Genomic DNA, 15899 nt, shown 5'->3' with positions numbered 1-15899 from the left:
TCAAGGATGAATGGACATGGTCCCTGGACTTGCCACCTTCACCCAAATAGGCACACCACAATCTGGGCAGCAGAGCCCTGTAATGGCCCTGGTAACAGGTTTGGGCACAGTGTCTCTCCAACTGGAAAAGCGCAGGTAACCAAGAACAAATGTGTGCTCTGGGGTAGACTCATCCCATGCCTCCCATGTTCCAGCATTTTCTACACTCATGGAGCAATGGTTGCCTTATCATTTCACTGGGCCTTTTCTCTACACGCTCTAAGAAAAGAACTTGGACATTATATCTGTCCCCAGCAGACTGATGAAGAAGGAAATGTTTATCTTTCCTCTCCAAGACCTAATGGCATCTTCAATCATCCCCCATCTTGCTCTTGCTCCTATGTTCTAACCATCTATCTGTTCTTATGTTCCCAGTTGGATGCTTCTCACCAGCTGAAGGCATACCCTAAGAGGAATTTGAATTTCCCTGGGAGCCTTAGAGGACTCAAAAGTTAAGCCTGCTTGACAAAAACCCAAAACAAATTAGCTTAAACAAAGAGAGAGTTTAGCAGCTCACCTAACTGGAAGATTCGGGGTTGGTTGGATCTAGGGGTGCAAATGGTGTTATCTGGGCTCTCTTTTTCCCTATCATTGACTGTTTCTTGCTGGATGTTGGCGTCATTGTTTTTAACTGTGAATGTGATTCCTCATTAAGTCAGTGAAGATGACTATGGTCAATGCCAAGTTTACATGGTCCCTGTTTGACAACCCCATTAGAAAAATAATGTCTCTTTTCCCATTTCTAAGTAAGATTCTGATTGACCCTGCTCATAATTAGCTCATATGCCCAGCCCCAAGCCCATCACTGTACCTAGAGGGGGATCTTGGGTTGGCCAGACCTAGGTTAAGTGTCCAGGTTAGTGTCTATGTTGGAGGATGGGTAGGTTCTGATTCCAGAAAACAAAAACAAAAACAAAAAGAATGAGGTTGGGGAGTAATAAATACTACAGTCTACTATAATGATGTCTGCCATCTTGTGACATACAGTAAGAGAAAGATTTGGGGTAGGGATTCCTTTCCACTTACTCTACTAACACATTGGGCAGATCCTAGCTCTTTAGTGGATTGCCACAGAAGCTCGAGATTATCTAACCCCCCCCCCTTTTTTTCTCCAGCTCAGGCAACCCCTCCCTCTTCCCCCACCCCTTGCAGGGAAAAGCTCCTTTTATAGGCTTCCTCTATCCATTAGTGCTCTTAAAACTTCTTGGTGCCACTTCCTAATGCTCCCTCTCCCAACCAGTACCTGGCTGAAATTCTAGCCTTCCTGTCTGTATGGAAGTCAGTCAGCACTCCAGGATTCTTTCCAGACATCACCCCTATTGTGCATTGAGGTCACTAAAGCCTGCTGAGTCAGTTTGGAACTGAGCCCGAGCCCAGCCCTGGCTTTAAGAGGACAGGGACTCCTCCATCTCCTTGTGAGGGTAAGCTTTGGAGTTATATTAATTACCCTTATGGTCATCGTTAAGAATTCCTCCTTCTACCTCCCAGAAAATGAAGCCCAAATCATGAACTTGTTCTTTGTAAACAAGGCCCTCAGGCATTAGGTCAATATAATCCTACATTATCTGAGCTGGAAGGGAATGGAATGGGCAAGTTATTTACTCTAAACACCGAACAAAAGTTTGAATCTCCCTATAATGTCCTACTAAGTGACCATCCTTCCTGACTTGGACCACTTTTAGGAAATTCTCATTATCAGGAAACTCTGTTGGCAACTGTCCCTGCCTTTGCTTTCCATTCTCCATGGACCCTGGATGGAAGCAACACCCTCACTTTAAAGGTCTGGGAGTAAGTCCCCAAAGCAGCTTCTTCAGATAATCTGAATATTTGTGAGCTCCTAGATGTTGCAGAAGTTCCCTAGTTTCCACATGGCCAGGAGCTATGCCATAGGAAGGGGTACAAAGCTCCATGGGGGTCTTTGGGACATTGTCCAATTGAGACTCTCTGACTGGGTTGAGCTGTTTCTTTACTTTAGGAGAGCCAGTTATTGCCAGGGTTACTATGCCTAACACTCCTGGGCCTCCCTGACCTACAAATAGTCACTGTTGGGCCCTCTACCTACAGAATGTGGAAGTGAACTGGGTGGCGCAGCGGTTTGGCGCCTGCCTTTGGCCCAGGGCGCGATCCTGGAGACCCGGGATCGAATCCCACGTCGGGCTCCCGGTGCATGGAGCCTGCTTCTCCCTCTGCCTGTGTCTCTGCCTCTCTCTCTATCTCTCTGTGACTATCATAAATAAATAAAAATTAAAAAAAAAATAAAATAAAATTAGGTGTGAGGATGCACAGCTTATAGCAGGGCTTTTCTGCCCAGGGAGGATAGAGTCACAATAAGACTACATGAAGTGCCCAGTGTCCTCACCTCTGTGATGGTGAAAAGATTTGGGATGAGAAGGATAAAAGAGGCCATCTGCCTCCCAAATAGTGTCTCTTAACTGGAAGAACCTTTATTCAATACACTGTACTGCCCCCTTGAACCTAGCCGACTTAGTGGGCCTTAGAAGAGCCCCTTGGTATGTTGTCAGATGCTTCCTGAAGGCAATCCATGTCCTAGCTCTCAAGGAGTTTATATCCTTATAGGAGGAAAGGGCAATAACATATAATTCTACATAACTGTGGCCTGGAAATGCACTTTGGGAAAGTGGAGAGGGCAGGGTCAGAAATTATGTAGGAAGGATGGATTGGGAAATAGGAAGATCTGCTCAGGACAAGTTACCTGTATAAAATAGGCTTTGAGAGTGGTGATTAAGAATCTAGATCTTACACATTGCTCCTCTTCTCTCCTTCCTTCTTGACCAGAGTCCTGAGGCCATCACATATCTTATTGATGTTTATGCCAAACATCCTTCTGTTCTATGCTTATTGGATAGATGTTGGCCTAGGTTAGTTTAGGAATTAAGGGCTCCCCCGTGGTTATTCTGGACTTGTCAAGTCCCAAAGCACAATACTAAGTTCTCTTCTCTTTTCTGTCAAAAGCCACAGCTGCATCTCTTAAGTCCCCATATAAAGACCTCAAATTTAGGAATGGTGAATCCTATGGGACTTCTGGGTGCTGACCAGGGGTAGTTTTCCTTTGGGAAATTATACCATAGTGCTTAAGCACCTGATTCTCTGGAGACAGCTCAGTGGTTGAGGGGATGCTTAGTTTGGTATGGCAGCCTAGATGGAGAGTTAATACCGATCCACAGAAGGACTTAGGGGCTGGAGTGCTAGGTAAAAAATCAAAACCAGGGCCAATTATTACCAGCTTCCAGGGGAGGAGATTCTGACAGAGAGGCCTTGTCTTTCACCATAGATTGGAAGCTGAAGAACCGACAACTGATCTCAGTTCCAATATTAGCTTCAACTAACAGATGATTTGAGTTATTATGAACTAATCTATAAGTGTTTGTGGATATCTACTGGATACCAAGCACATTAGCCACAGGACTAAAGAAGTATAAAACTTGGCCCAGAGACCAAGGAAATAGAGTTAGGATTCTGTCTTTAGTTTTACTAGTTTTCTTTCCCATTGATAGTCTCTGTCCAGCAAACTATCATGCAAATGGCTCCAGATCTACATCACTAGCCTCAGCTCCAGAGACATACTCCAACCATTTGCTTAGACATCTCTATTATGATATATAATTATACCCTCCCTCAATTTGACATGTCCAAAACCAAATTCATGTATCAACCTGACTTCCCTCGTTCCCCGCCCCGCCCCCCATAGCTGTCCATTTTCCAAAGTTTAACCTCTTTCTGCCTATACTGATCTTTGACACTCTTCTCCCTGGGTCCCACTATTTTTCATGACTACTCAGATTTTCTGTTTTCTATGTGTGAAATGCCTGAGTGCATGGAGTACATAATTTGGCTAGGCTTGGTTTCCTGAGCCCCCATTATTTAAGGTCCAGATGAAAAGCCACTCTTCTCTGGGCTTCCATAGCACTTAATCTGAATCTCCCTTTTAGTCCTTTCTGCATTCCTTCTTCCTTTCAAATGTGAGTCTATAATGCCTTTGCACCTCTGAGATATTCCTATTTCCCAATACATTGAGTTGTTACATATACACTTGAAAAAATTCTGCCCTTCTGAATTTCTCCTTTTTTTGTACTGACTACTGCCTTCTTGTGGCCTTCTCATCTAACAGATCACACTTCCAGTTTTCTGCAGATGCCATGTCAGCCCTCAGTTACTATATGCATTTTACAGAAACACCCTATGTCATTGTGTGTGCACTTCTCAGAGATGAGAGAAGACAATGTGGTGCTTCACAAACAGGATGAGTTTAGAGTTAAATATATGTGCATTTAATTTGGGTTCCACACTTAACTAGATATGTGATCATGATCAAACCACTCAAATTTGAGCTTCAGTTTTCCCTTTATAAAGAAGGGTAATGTTTGCTTTGAAATTTCCACACTGTACTCTCTCTCTTACTTCCAAGTTTGTACATGCTGTGCTTTCTGTTTAACTCTCTTCCCCACTCTTTGCTGAGATAACTTCTCATTCTTCTGGCCTCAGCTTATATGCCCCACTCCTCAGGAAGTACCCTCAATCCTCAAAGATCAGGTTGGCTATTTTCTTTATGTGCTCATTTATTCCATTATATTTGACCATGTCTCAGCACTTACACACCCTGAACTGAATGGTCTTTTGTGCCCCTCTCTCCCACTTTGAGGAGCTGGAAACTCCATGAGGACAGGAACCATGGTTTGTTAACACTCACATCCTATCTTTGTCCTGCTCCATTCATGTTTGATCTAAAGTCAGGAAAAAGTGAGCCACATTAGGTAAGGAATTCACAATTATAAAAGTCTGAAGAAAATGTCAACAGCTCACTGAATGCTTATTAGCCGAGTGCTTTGCAACCATTCAGCTCATCAAATTGCCAGCTCCATCTCAGTACTGTGTTAGGCACTAGGCAATGATCTCCTTTTGGTACAGAAATCAAGGGATGTGTCTTCTGAACTGATTTTAAAGTCCAGTAGTTTCCAACTTCATGAGATTTACAACCAGTTTTGTATATGTGAAACTACCCAAATCACCAAGAGAATTAGTTTTCTTAGAGAATTCTCATCAGTAATAGCAATTTCCACGGTGTGTTGGCACCCGTAGTTGTAAATAACATATTTTAAAAACTCAGCTGCATATAAATTTATGACAATAATCTAGACACTTTATCTTAAACGAAAATAATGGTAGCTATGGTTCTTTCTTCTGTTTATTTCAGATGCTGTCACTTCTGAAGTATACATTCATTGTATATAGAAGTTAGTAACATAAGCTCCATGGTCAGATGGTCTGTATTTCAGCTCCACCTGTGCTACTCACTAACTGTGTGATCTTGGTAACTAATTATATCCCTCTGTGCTTCAGTTTCCTGGTCTATAAAGCTGTAATAGTAGCATCTGCATTACAGGGTTATAATATATATTAAACGAGCTAATACATGTAAGGGATTAGAACAGTGCCTGACACTTTCTAAATAATCTATTAATGCTAGCTATTATTATTTGTTAGGTATAAGTTAAACATAAGAAAAGTGTTTTGATATGATTACCTTTAAATTCCCTGCCAGTTCTATAGTTCTATGTCTCTATACCATTCCAATCCCTCAGCATTTCTATTCAGTAGGGAGGGGGCAGCATTATCCACATTTTACAAATAGTGAAATTGAGCCATAAAGAAGCAAAATGTCCAGTAAGCAAGTGGCGGTCTGAAACTAGAACTCAACTTTGTAGATGTAAGTACTAGGACTCTTTCCAGGAGATTGTGAGACTATACATTTTTAAAAAAGTGTAAGACATCCCTTAGGAGCTGTGAGAAGTGACCCCTTGATGGCTCTTCTTTGCCACAGTTCTGCATGGATGCTCAAAGAGGTTGCTTCTTTCTCCATCTCTGTGATGATCTCAGGCTGTGGCTTCCAATATATTTTTCTTACCAGCTTTCAGAAAAGCCATATTAGGGCATCAAATGAGGTGGTGGCTAGATATTTTATCCTTGGTTCCTTCTATTCACTGCCTGTTTAAGCACTCCAATTCTGGGTGATCCTAAGTATAGGCATAGCTCATCTGGCTGCAGACTCTGACTATTCAAAGGGTGTCATGCTGAGTCATGACCTTAAAGCACTTGAGACCCCCCCACAACTCATGTTTCAAAAAACATTCTCTCCCCAACCACTTCCCCCACCCTCATTCCACCCTTCACTTCTGCAATTGTGGGCAAAGAATCTGCAAAAGCTCCTGACTTCTCCCTCTCCCTTTGCTTCCCCCTCTCTTCCTATCTGGGTTGGCCAGAAAGAAGACTGGCTATGTAGGACCCTATCTGTGCAAAAGCAGTCCCCAAGAGTTTGTGAGTACGAAGATTGCTCCTGTGTCTGAATCTGCACTGTTCAAGAGGACTCAGGATACTTTTCTTTTCTGTCCACTAGGGGGCTGCTTGTAGGGGGATGGAAAAAACGAAGGCTTAAAAAAAAAAATATCATGCTGCTGAAATTTCAGCAAGAGGGGAAAAGAGAGAGCGCGTGAGAGAGAGACAGCAAAGCAGTCCCAGGCTTCCTTGTCTCTCACGTCAGAGGCAGGAACCTACTGTGCTAAGGCTGTTGGCTCAACACGCAGAGACGGAGAAAGGCACAGACACAGAAAACGAGAAAAGAGGGGTCCCCCCTGACCCAAGGAATTACCACCAGTGGAGTAAAGCCACCTGACTTTTTAATCTTATTTTTGTTGCCTCCTCTTTCTCCTTCCACTCTAGCCCTGTGAGCTTGGGTTTCATTTCTTTCGTGGAGCCTCCTCTCTTCCTCCCAGAAAAGGAGGAAGGGAAGAAAAGGGAGAGAGGTGGGTTCTCTAGGTGAGCGCATCAGCCGGTTCCAGCCGCACAGCCAAGAATTCTCTTCGCAGGAAGCTCCTCTCGCTCCCCTGCCGCCCACCCTCAGCCGGGTAAGTCCAGCGCACTTGCTCTCCTTCGATTTCCCTGCTAGCGTGATTTCAGCACCACGGAGAGCTATGAGATGCATTTTTGGTTCCTGTGTGTCTGTGTGTGTTCCTGCAAGGCGCTTGGCACTAAGGTTACATCTATCTTACAGCTGCCAGTGGAGCCGGGTTCTGCGTAGGTTTCTAACAAATTAAAGGGGGATGTGGACTCTGGCCTTCGGGTGTGTGTGTGTGTGTGTCTCTGTGTGCTGTTGCATAAGATAGGTGAGGTCTGAGTTAAATTGCCAATGGGTTCCTGTGTGTCTCTGTGTAGGGCTGTTCTTTTTCTATGTAGATAAGAGGGAGGGTTTGGGGGAATTAGCCATGCACCTTCTTTAACTCTTTCCGGACAAACCACGGAGGGAAAGTGTTGCAAATGAAGCCTGAGGGGGTTGGGAGTGGGGGTAGAGTTAAAAGTTATGCTCCTCTGTGAGAGCTTGGAAGAGGTGGCTTTTTAAATGTCAATTTCCCTAGGATCTCTGGGTTCTTGTTGTGAAGAGAGCCCAATCTGACCTTTCACTTTCTCTCCTGGTGTAAATCTGTGGTAAGTGGGCAGGTACAACAGGTGAGCATCAGGTTGGGGTAGTTTTGGGGGCTGAGATCCCCCTGACTTCAATGGTGGTAGGAAAGTGTCAGTGTCTTGAGCTTTAGAGAGGTGGTCAATGTGGATTATACTACATTTACAAGGAGGCAGGACTTTTTTTTTTTTTTTTTAATCTTTGACTATGTGTGGTTGGAAAGAGGACAAAATCTGTTCTGTCCTTTTTTTTCTGCCTGTGAAAGACAGCTCAGGAGAAAGGCTTGTCTCCTTACATCTGGGGAAGCAGAAGAGAACCTAGACCAGTCCTGACTCAAAAAGGCTTGAGGTAGTGCTATGTCCTCCAGTACTTAGATGCCACAGATGGGCTCATCATTGCTTTAACTTCATTGCTACTTTTTTTTTTTTTTTTTTTGGAAAGGTGCTGCTCTGTCTCTTCTGCTTCATGCCCCTCAGAAATATATTAAATCAATTCCCTGCATCTGCTTTGGTTTTGCCTTGGTGACACTATCTGTCTGCACCCCCCACCCCCACCCTTCTGTCTCACCCACAACTGTTTGGGTGGGGTCATTCAACAAGTGGTGTTGGGGACTTCCTTCAATCATCCATGTTTCCATGAAGCCAGCATCCCAAGGGGAATTTTAAAGAGATGTGGCTTCTGGTAAGAGTAAACTTTGTTTTGAATTGGCCCCTAATCATTTAAACTTCTGGTCACTTTCTTAAAGAGTCAGAATAGGTGGTTTCACTCCTTCCAACCCCCAGTGAACCCTAAGGTGGTGTTTCTGTGTTTTGCTTTTAATTCAGCATTCTGGGCCCCTCCTCCAAGCTGAAAAAAATACTCTCTGCCTCTGGTTGGGGAGTCTTCTGGGTGAGACACATAGTTCTGAGTGAAATGACACTGCAGTTGAGTTTTTTCCGACTATGTTTGCCATTGAATCCAGAAATCCCAGCATCTCCCTAGAATGGCAGAAAGTGGAATGCAGTGAGCAAAATAGTGAAATCACATGTTTTAATGGTAGGGAAAAAAGATTGAAATAGACAAAGCAAAGCATCAGAAACCAACATTGACTCATTGATATTTCAACTCTCCCAACTCCTCTCATCCTTGAAAATTTCCAGTTTGAAAAAGAAAGTGGATAGATTTCTGCATGACATATCCCTGAAGGTTTAAAAGAAATTCATGCCCTTGCAGTGGACCCTATCCAAAGCCACCATTTGTTACTGAAGTCACCATACTTAGTGGTCATTATCTCATTAATGCCCTTAAATTCTCTCTGAAAGAAGTGCTCCATGTCATTACTGGGCCCATTTAATAAATGGGGAGACATAGGCATTTAAAGTGCTAGGCTAGAGGGTAGCAAAAACGGAAATAGAACTTCTGGTCTTCTAATATTTCATCACCTGTGAAATGCAGAGATGCTCATGTGAGGGAGAGCAGAGATGTATTGCTCCCCAGTGGACAGATTTGCAACCAAGACCTTTTAGTGAACTCAGTGTAGAGCAGTGGCTTCTCCCTGGTGAAGAATGAGAATCAAGAGAATCTCAAGGTATTTCTGGCCTTCAGTCCTCAACAAAGAAGATATTAGGAGCCAGGTGAAGAGCTCTCTGGACTTACTGTAAAAAGAGAACACCCAGCTGGTGGCCTCTAGGCTGGACTGAGGTCATGCACTTGATTGCCACATTCACTTTGTCCTAGTTAAAGGCATCCTTTGAGGACACATTGCCATGGATATTTTGGTTTTAGGTATTTGATGACTTTTCTCTCTTCTGAGCCTTCTCTGGGAGTAGCATGAGTCTTCTGTGGCTCAGAATGTGGGGAGGATGACTAGGGGAGGGCTGAGTTCTGAGCACCTATAGAAACCCCAGGAGAGGAGTGGGAGGCTGGATGCAAGCCCACCCACATCCAAGAATCTCTGCTCCCCTGGTGGCTCTAGTCTTCACATCTGGCCAGCATTTTGGAGAGAAAGCCACTGTATTCTCATATCTATCCCCCCTCATGGAGCAGAGGAGACTCTGCTGGGTTGCCTTTCAGATCTGGGGGAGATGAGAGATGTCAAGAAAGGTAGAGAAAAAGAAAAGGTTGGCATCCTGCCCTATTCTCCACAACTGTGGGTTGCCATCTTTTACCTGGAGAGTGTCACTATTACATTTTTAAAAATTCAGGTATAGCTTGCATATAATAAAATGTACTGATCTTAAGTATTGATATTAGTAAGTTTTGACAACTGCATACACCTATTTAGCCACTAAACCAAACACAATATATAAGATTTCCCTTGTTCTTCTTTCTCCTCTCTTTCCCTCCCCCAACACCATCACATTCTGACTTCTTTCACCATGGCTTTCACTGCTACTTTTTGTAGTGGAAATATACATTGCTTAATGTGTTGTTTAATAGATGGTCATGTGGACTACAGTAGAGTTTTAAGAGAACATTTAAGAGGTCTGAGGCTATTGTTACTGGGTGGCTGAGAGAGTGGGAGAAAGGTGCATTCCTCATCCAAATTTATGGTCATGGAGTTAGAAAGTCAAGTGGTCATTTCAAGTGTGTAAGTGTGTGTGGGTGTGTGCAAGCCACAACCAAATCCAAATAGGAACCACGGGAACCCTTGCAGGTTTCTACCTCTGAGCTGACCTGTTATTTGATGGTACAGTGCATGGAGATGGTACAGTACATGGAGATGATGTTGAAATTTTTATTAAAAACTTGGAATTGAGCATTCAGGTGGCTGGTCACCTGATGAGTGGAGCCCATCTGGGCTCAAGGAGGGTGAGGTGAGGAAAGAGTACCTGTGTAAACTTACTAGGGAAAGGGAAAGGAAAGGTCACTGTGATTGTGCTTATGCCATGAAATTTAGCTCCATCCACAAAGGTCTTGGTTGAGGAGGTTGCTGTTCCTCCTTATTCAAGAATAGTTTTAGGACCAGAAGACTCTGGGGTGACTCATGTACCATGATATCCTTATAGCTTCATTCAGGATATCCATTCCACTCCCATCCCTGGTTGGTTGTTCTTTTCCTTAGAAGGTTTTTTTTTTTTTTTTTAAAGATTTTATTTATTTATTTCAGAGAGAGTGTGTGTGCCCATTTGCAAGCATGAGCAAACATGAACAGCATAAGCAGAGGGAGGGGCAGAGGGAGAAGCAGACTCCCTGCTGAGCAAGGAGCCTGACTCAGGGCTTGATCCCAGGACCTTGGGATCAGGACCTGTGCTGATGGCAATGTTTAACCCACTGAGACAGCAAGGTGCCCCTCTCATCCCTGATTGAAGGTCAGGGTAAAGAGTCTCTTCTAGTTTTACTATGAAGGAGCAATAGATTATCAGAGATTTTGATGACTTTGGTGGGAAAAAAATACACGCACAGGGATGCACACGCATGCACACACACAAACACACATACCTCCTACATAATTAGTCCTGTCACCCTGCCTGTCCAGTTTTCTCTGACTCTGTGTCTGTAGATACTCTATGTTCAGGGAATGTTGAATATAGATGGGGCATTAGCACAATATGAGTATGAGGTCTTCAACTAACAGATTAGGGTTTCTGGCAGTAAGTTAGGACTTTAACAGGCCTCAAAATTTGTCTAAGTAGGTCATAGAGCTGTTAACATGTTTAGTGGGCAAACATGTACTTTGCTTTCCTTCCCTCAGGGACTCTGTTGAACACCTTCTTCCCAATTCTGCTTGTTTGTGGGATTGCCTACCTCAGAGAATGCATCCAGCCAGCTCATTTATGGGAAGTCTCCTTCCTGATCGGCTCTCCCAGCCAGGATTCCCACAGAGTGGAGTGTAGGTTGCTAAGCCACTGGCCATGGAAAGTTAGAAGACAATCACAGTGAAGATTTATTAATGTCTAGGTGGAAGTTGTGCAGAAATTCAAAATTTGAATGATTTCCACAAAGCTAATTCCAGTAGATGATTTGGGAGAAGTGTAGAGACATACCTTTGCCTTATTAACTAAAGGCCATGTTAAAAAAAGATCAGATGAGATTCCCCACCTAAATGGAGTTTCATCTTAAGAACAAGTTCAGTGGGAAGGGGAAATTGGAATAGGTTTTTAAAAGCTATTTCCAACAGTGTGTACGAATCACTACATCTTTACCTTGAAATATGACTTTGGACTAGACCTGTATTGATCTATTTAGAACATAGGAAGTAACCAGTATGTCAGTTGGCAAAAGGAGTTTAAACAGCCTTACCCTCTTCTTTCCCTTTTTTGTTTCCTTGTGATAAAGTATACATGACATAAAACTTACCATTTTAGTCATTTTTGAGTGTACACTTTAGAGGCATTAAGTACATTTACGTCGTTGTACAACCATCACCACCATCCATCTCCAGAATGTTTCCATCTTCCTAAACTGAAACACTATACCCATTGAACAATGGGTCTCCACAATAACTCTCCATCATGCCCCTCGTACCCCCAGGCCCTGGCAACCACCACTTTACTTTCTGTCTGCATGAATCGGACATGATACCTCCTATAAATAGAATTATACTGTATTTGTCCTTATGTAACTGGATTATAACACTTAGCACGATGTCTTCAACATCCATTTATGTTGTAGCATGTGTCAGAACTTCATTCCTTTTTAAGGCTGAATAACATTCCATTTTGTGTATGTAGTATCACATTTTGTTTATCCATTCAGTCATTGATGGACAGTTGGGTTGCTTCCTCTTCTTCTTTTTAAATTACAGTCAATTGCTTCTGTTTTACTCTCCAACCAAGTGGGAAGGGAGACTATCTGGTCATAGCTCCCACTGGGGTTGAAATTCTTCCCTTTCCCTCTGAGGACTACACAGGTGGTTTCCTAGAGGAAAATCAAAGAGGATAAATAGAGGGTTGGTGCACAGCACCCCTTCCCCCAGCCCTTTTCAGCTGGGACTGATTTCTGCACTCTGGCCCTCACTGTTAAGTGTACAACAGATGCAGTTCAAGCAGACTGGGATCCTAAACTCTCTCTTCACCAGCTAAAGGGCCCCAGTCTTATCCCAGAGAGATATTGGGAGATAGGGGGAAACATAGCCCTCACTTTTATGGGCACATTTCTGGTTCCTTCCCAGCTTATGCATTATAATGGTGAGACTATATGTTGGGAGAAGGAGTTCTGGGGTCAGGGACAAATAAGCCAATAGACTCATTACAATTTCCTAAGGATCTTAGCTCTGATCTCCTAAGGGACCTCTGTCCTTAGAACAGGGCACTTTCAAGCTCACCCCCACTTGGCTCTTATAATAACATCTTGTGCTGTAGCTGTAGGTGATTCAATAAAAGGTTATTGCCAGGATTCATAAGGAAGTCATGGTTTTTAAAATCTGGGTGTGTCTTTATCATATTATATGGTGTAAAAGAGACAAAAGAGGAAAAGCCTAGAACACTGATCCCAGGACAGTATCAATCCAGATTAGTTAATGTTTGATAACAGCTTAGTAATGTCTCTGGGATGGAATTTGGTTTTTGATTTTAGTTCACCTAAAAATTCATACCTTAGGTCCCTGGCAACTTGGATCTTTCTATTGCTTAATGATAACACCAGCCAACATTGAGTGAGTTTTTTCTATGAGTTTCCACCAAATGCATGACACAGAGAAGACCCTTAATAAATATTTGCTATTATTGCTAACCATAAACACTTTAAACACTTTATATCATTTAGTGGTTAAAACACAGCGACATACACTGTTATCCCCAATTTACAGATGAGAAAACTGAGGCATGGTGACTTGTTCAACTTTTTACAGCTGGGTAGTGATAGATCTGGTTCAAAATCTATGCCTTAACCACTTTCTTATGTTGTCTTTATCATTCCTTTGTGGCAACAAATGATGGCTTCATTGTGATTTCTCTTAAGCATCTTCAGAGGGAGTTTACATCCTGCATTATTGCTAACCCCCCCTTCTTTTTTAATATAGTGTAGTTTTAATGAGTTAAGAATAGGGCTATTCCCATATGCTTCTCTCTCTGTTGCTAATCTTTATATGTAAAAATCTAGGTGCCTCTCCACCTAGATTACTGATTCTATTATGGCTGAAAGAGCCCAGCACAGGGCCTGGCATACAGCAAAGCTCAATAAAATCTTGCTCATTTACTGTTGGTTCTGCTCAACCTGTGTATCAGAGTTCCCACATTTGTTTCTCTAGTTCAGTAATAATAATAGTAATAATAATAATAATAATAATAAACTATTTATGGAATGTTCACAATAGGCCAGGCACTCTACCAGCTGTACAATATAGTATCTTATTTGATTCTCACAGAAATGGGAAAAAAATAGTTCTCATTTAAAGGAGGTTGTCATGTGAAGGGCTCTGTGTTAGGTGCTGTATGTACCTTCTCTTATTTAATCCTGAAGAACAGGGGCAAGGAAAACCTCCTCTAGCCAAATGAGAAAGGGAGAACCTGATCATTGCATAACTTGACTTCAAATAGAATACAGAACACAGACATGAGGGCAAGAAATCTAAATTCAGAGAGGTTGAATAGCTTGCCTGAGGACACACAGCTAGATGGTGGCAGGACTGGTTTTAAACACAATCTTTTTGAAACAGAGCCCAATTCTTTTCACTGTTTTCTGCAGCTTCTGTTTTAGCCATATTCTCCTCGGGGCCATACATGTGCTACAAATAGAAAGACCTGGGACATTATGACCAGGAAACTTGGCTTCAAATTCTTGCTCTACCATGTCTGACCTTGTGCCTTTGGGCCATTACTTAACCTGTCTTAATCTGAGGTTCCTAATCAGCACCACCTCTACTATACTATCCTCCCACCCCCCAAAAGCCTACAGAACTCATCGGATCTTCTTTAAGGACTTATGAAAATTAAATGGGCCAGAAATACAGTACCTAGGACAGCGCCTGGCCCGAAGCATGAATGATTGAGCCACTTGCAAATTCCTGGGTCCTAGGGCTTGGGTGCTGCCTGGGGTACTTGTGTTTTAACAAGCTAACAATTATCTGGGCTGACCTGGATTTTACATTCTCCTCAAGAGCTAATGGTTGCGGTTGGCCCTTGTTTTACAACACCTTGACCTTAAGAGAGTGTGTTGGCCATTTTTTTTCTCCTCCTCCTTCAGCACCAAGAACTTGGCAGGCTGAGATTTAAAAATATCTGAAAGATGCCTTTTGCCAATTAAATTACCTGGAAATTGTCCTGGACTAAAATGAATTCGAGCCTTAAGGAGACACTGGATGTTTGAGCCCCATTCTGCACTCAGCTGGGGATGGTGAACCTTTGGATTCCTTTTCTCTTGCCTTTCCCTCCCTCCAGCTTCTTCTGCCATTCTGAGTTTTATTTATGAAACATTTTCCCTTCCCTTATAATTCTGTTTTCCATAAGAAGAACATCTAACAGCCACCTCCTGGCTGGGCTAGAGTAATTGTTTGAATTTTTTGACGGTATGCAATTTCAAAGGCTTGAGTTTATATAGATTACCTTGAATTTATCTCCGCAAGTGCATCAGGAGAGAAGCTGCTGCCTGCCTCGTGAAGTATTGTAAACCCCGTAGCCACCGTGCGCCGGCATCTGTGAGGATGGTCTGTTTATCTAAATGGATTTCTGTAAAACAGATACCTTAATAAACCAGGTTTTGCCAGCCTTTCCAGCCTATCCCCAGGTCGGCAGTGGGGCCCTTGACCAAGGGACAGATGCGGAGAGGAAATCGGCTCACAGCACCATGCCCCTCCACCTGGTCAGCTGTGAGTGTAGGGGGAGGGTAAAGAGGAGATAGGGAGAGGGCAGGGCCAGGGCCGGGGAGGCCCCCCTGCCAGCAGAAGGGGCGAGGGCAGGAATACCAGATGAGAGCCCTGCAAATGGTCATGTTGGAAAGGGCAGAGGCCACGCTGTCTATAAAGGGGCTGTCTCCTCACGGTGACCCAAGTCTGTGCCACAGGGAGCTAGAACTTATAAACCCAGCCATAAAGCCTCCCGTTCAAAGCCGTCTATATTTATAGAGATATAAATGAAGTTTAATGCTGGTGAAACTCACTATAAAAGCAAAAGACTTCATCTGTATCTATACTTCAGGTGCAGAGGGGCTCAGGGCTTGCCACCTTTCCCCCACTGAGAGCACAGGTGTGCACGTACCTACTGGTGTCCACGCGGCCCGGCTGCAGGCCCAGCCGCGAGGTGGGAGCAACGGGTCTTCTACACACCTGCAAGCGCAGCCCCCAGCAACTGCACGTTCCCCTTATCTCTGAGGGCTGTTTAAAAGCAGAGAGAAAAAAGAGAAAAAGGAAAAAGCACTGCCAAAATCAAGCGGCTTCAAACAGTCAGGAGTCTGGCTTTTAAATAAAACAATTTGAGGAAGGTTGGCTTTTCATCCACCTCGGAAGCTGCCAGATTTTTGCTCCTCGGAGCTC

The 15899-nt window shown here is 43.4% G+C and overlaps 1 protein-coding gene across 3 annotated transcripts in view; it reads left to right on the top strand.

Annotated features, from left to right (window-relative positions):
- Nucleotides 1-6265: 6265 nt before the first annotated feature.
- Nucleotides 6266-15899, top strand: part of TNR (tenascin R) — a 409187-nt gene continuing 399553 nt past the window's right edge. For 2 of the 3 annotated variants that reach the window (XM_072733087.1, XM_072733088.1), the window contains exon 1: nucleotides 6497-6959. The gene's annotated coding sequence lies outside the window, so the exon portion shown is untranslated. Of the gene's footprint in view, nucleotides 6960-15899 lie in introns of all 3 variants that reach the window. The other variant, XM_072733086.1, reaches the window with a different exon arrangement.

This window comes from Vulpes vulpes, chromosome 13 (genome assembly GCF_048418805.1).
Source record: "Vulpes vulpes isolate BD-2025 chromosome 13, VulVul3, whole genome shotgun sequence".
NCBI classification, from domain to species: domain Eukaryota; kingdom Metazoa; phylum Chordata; class Mammalia; order Carnivora; family Canidae; genus Vulpes; species Vulpes vulpes.
Note: the sequence above shows the minus strand (reverse complement) of the source record. Positions and strands in the feature narration are given on the sequence as shown.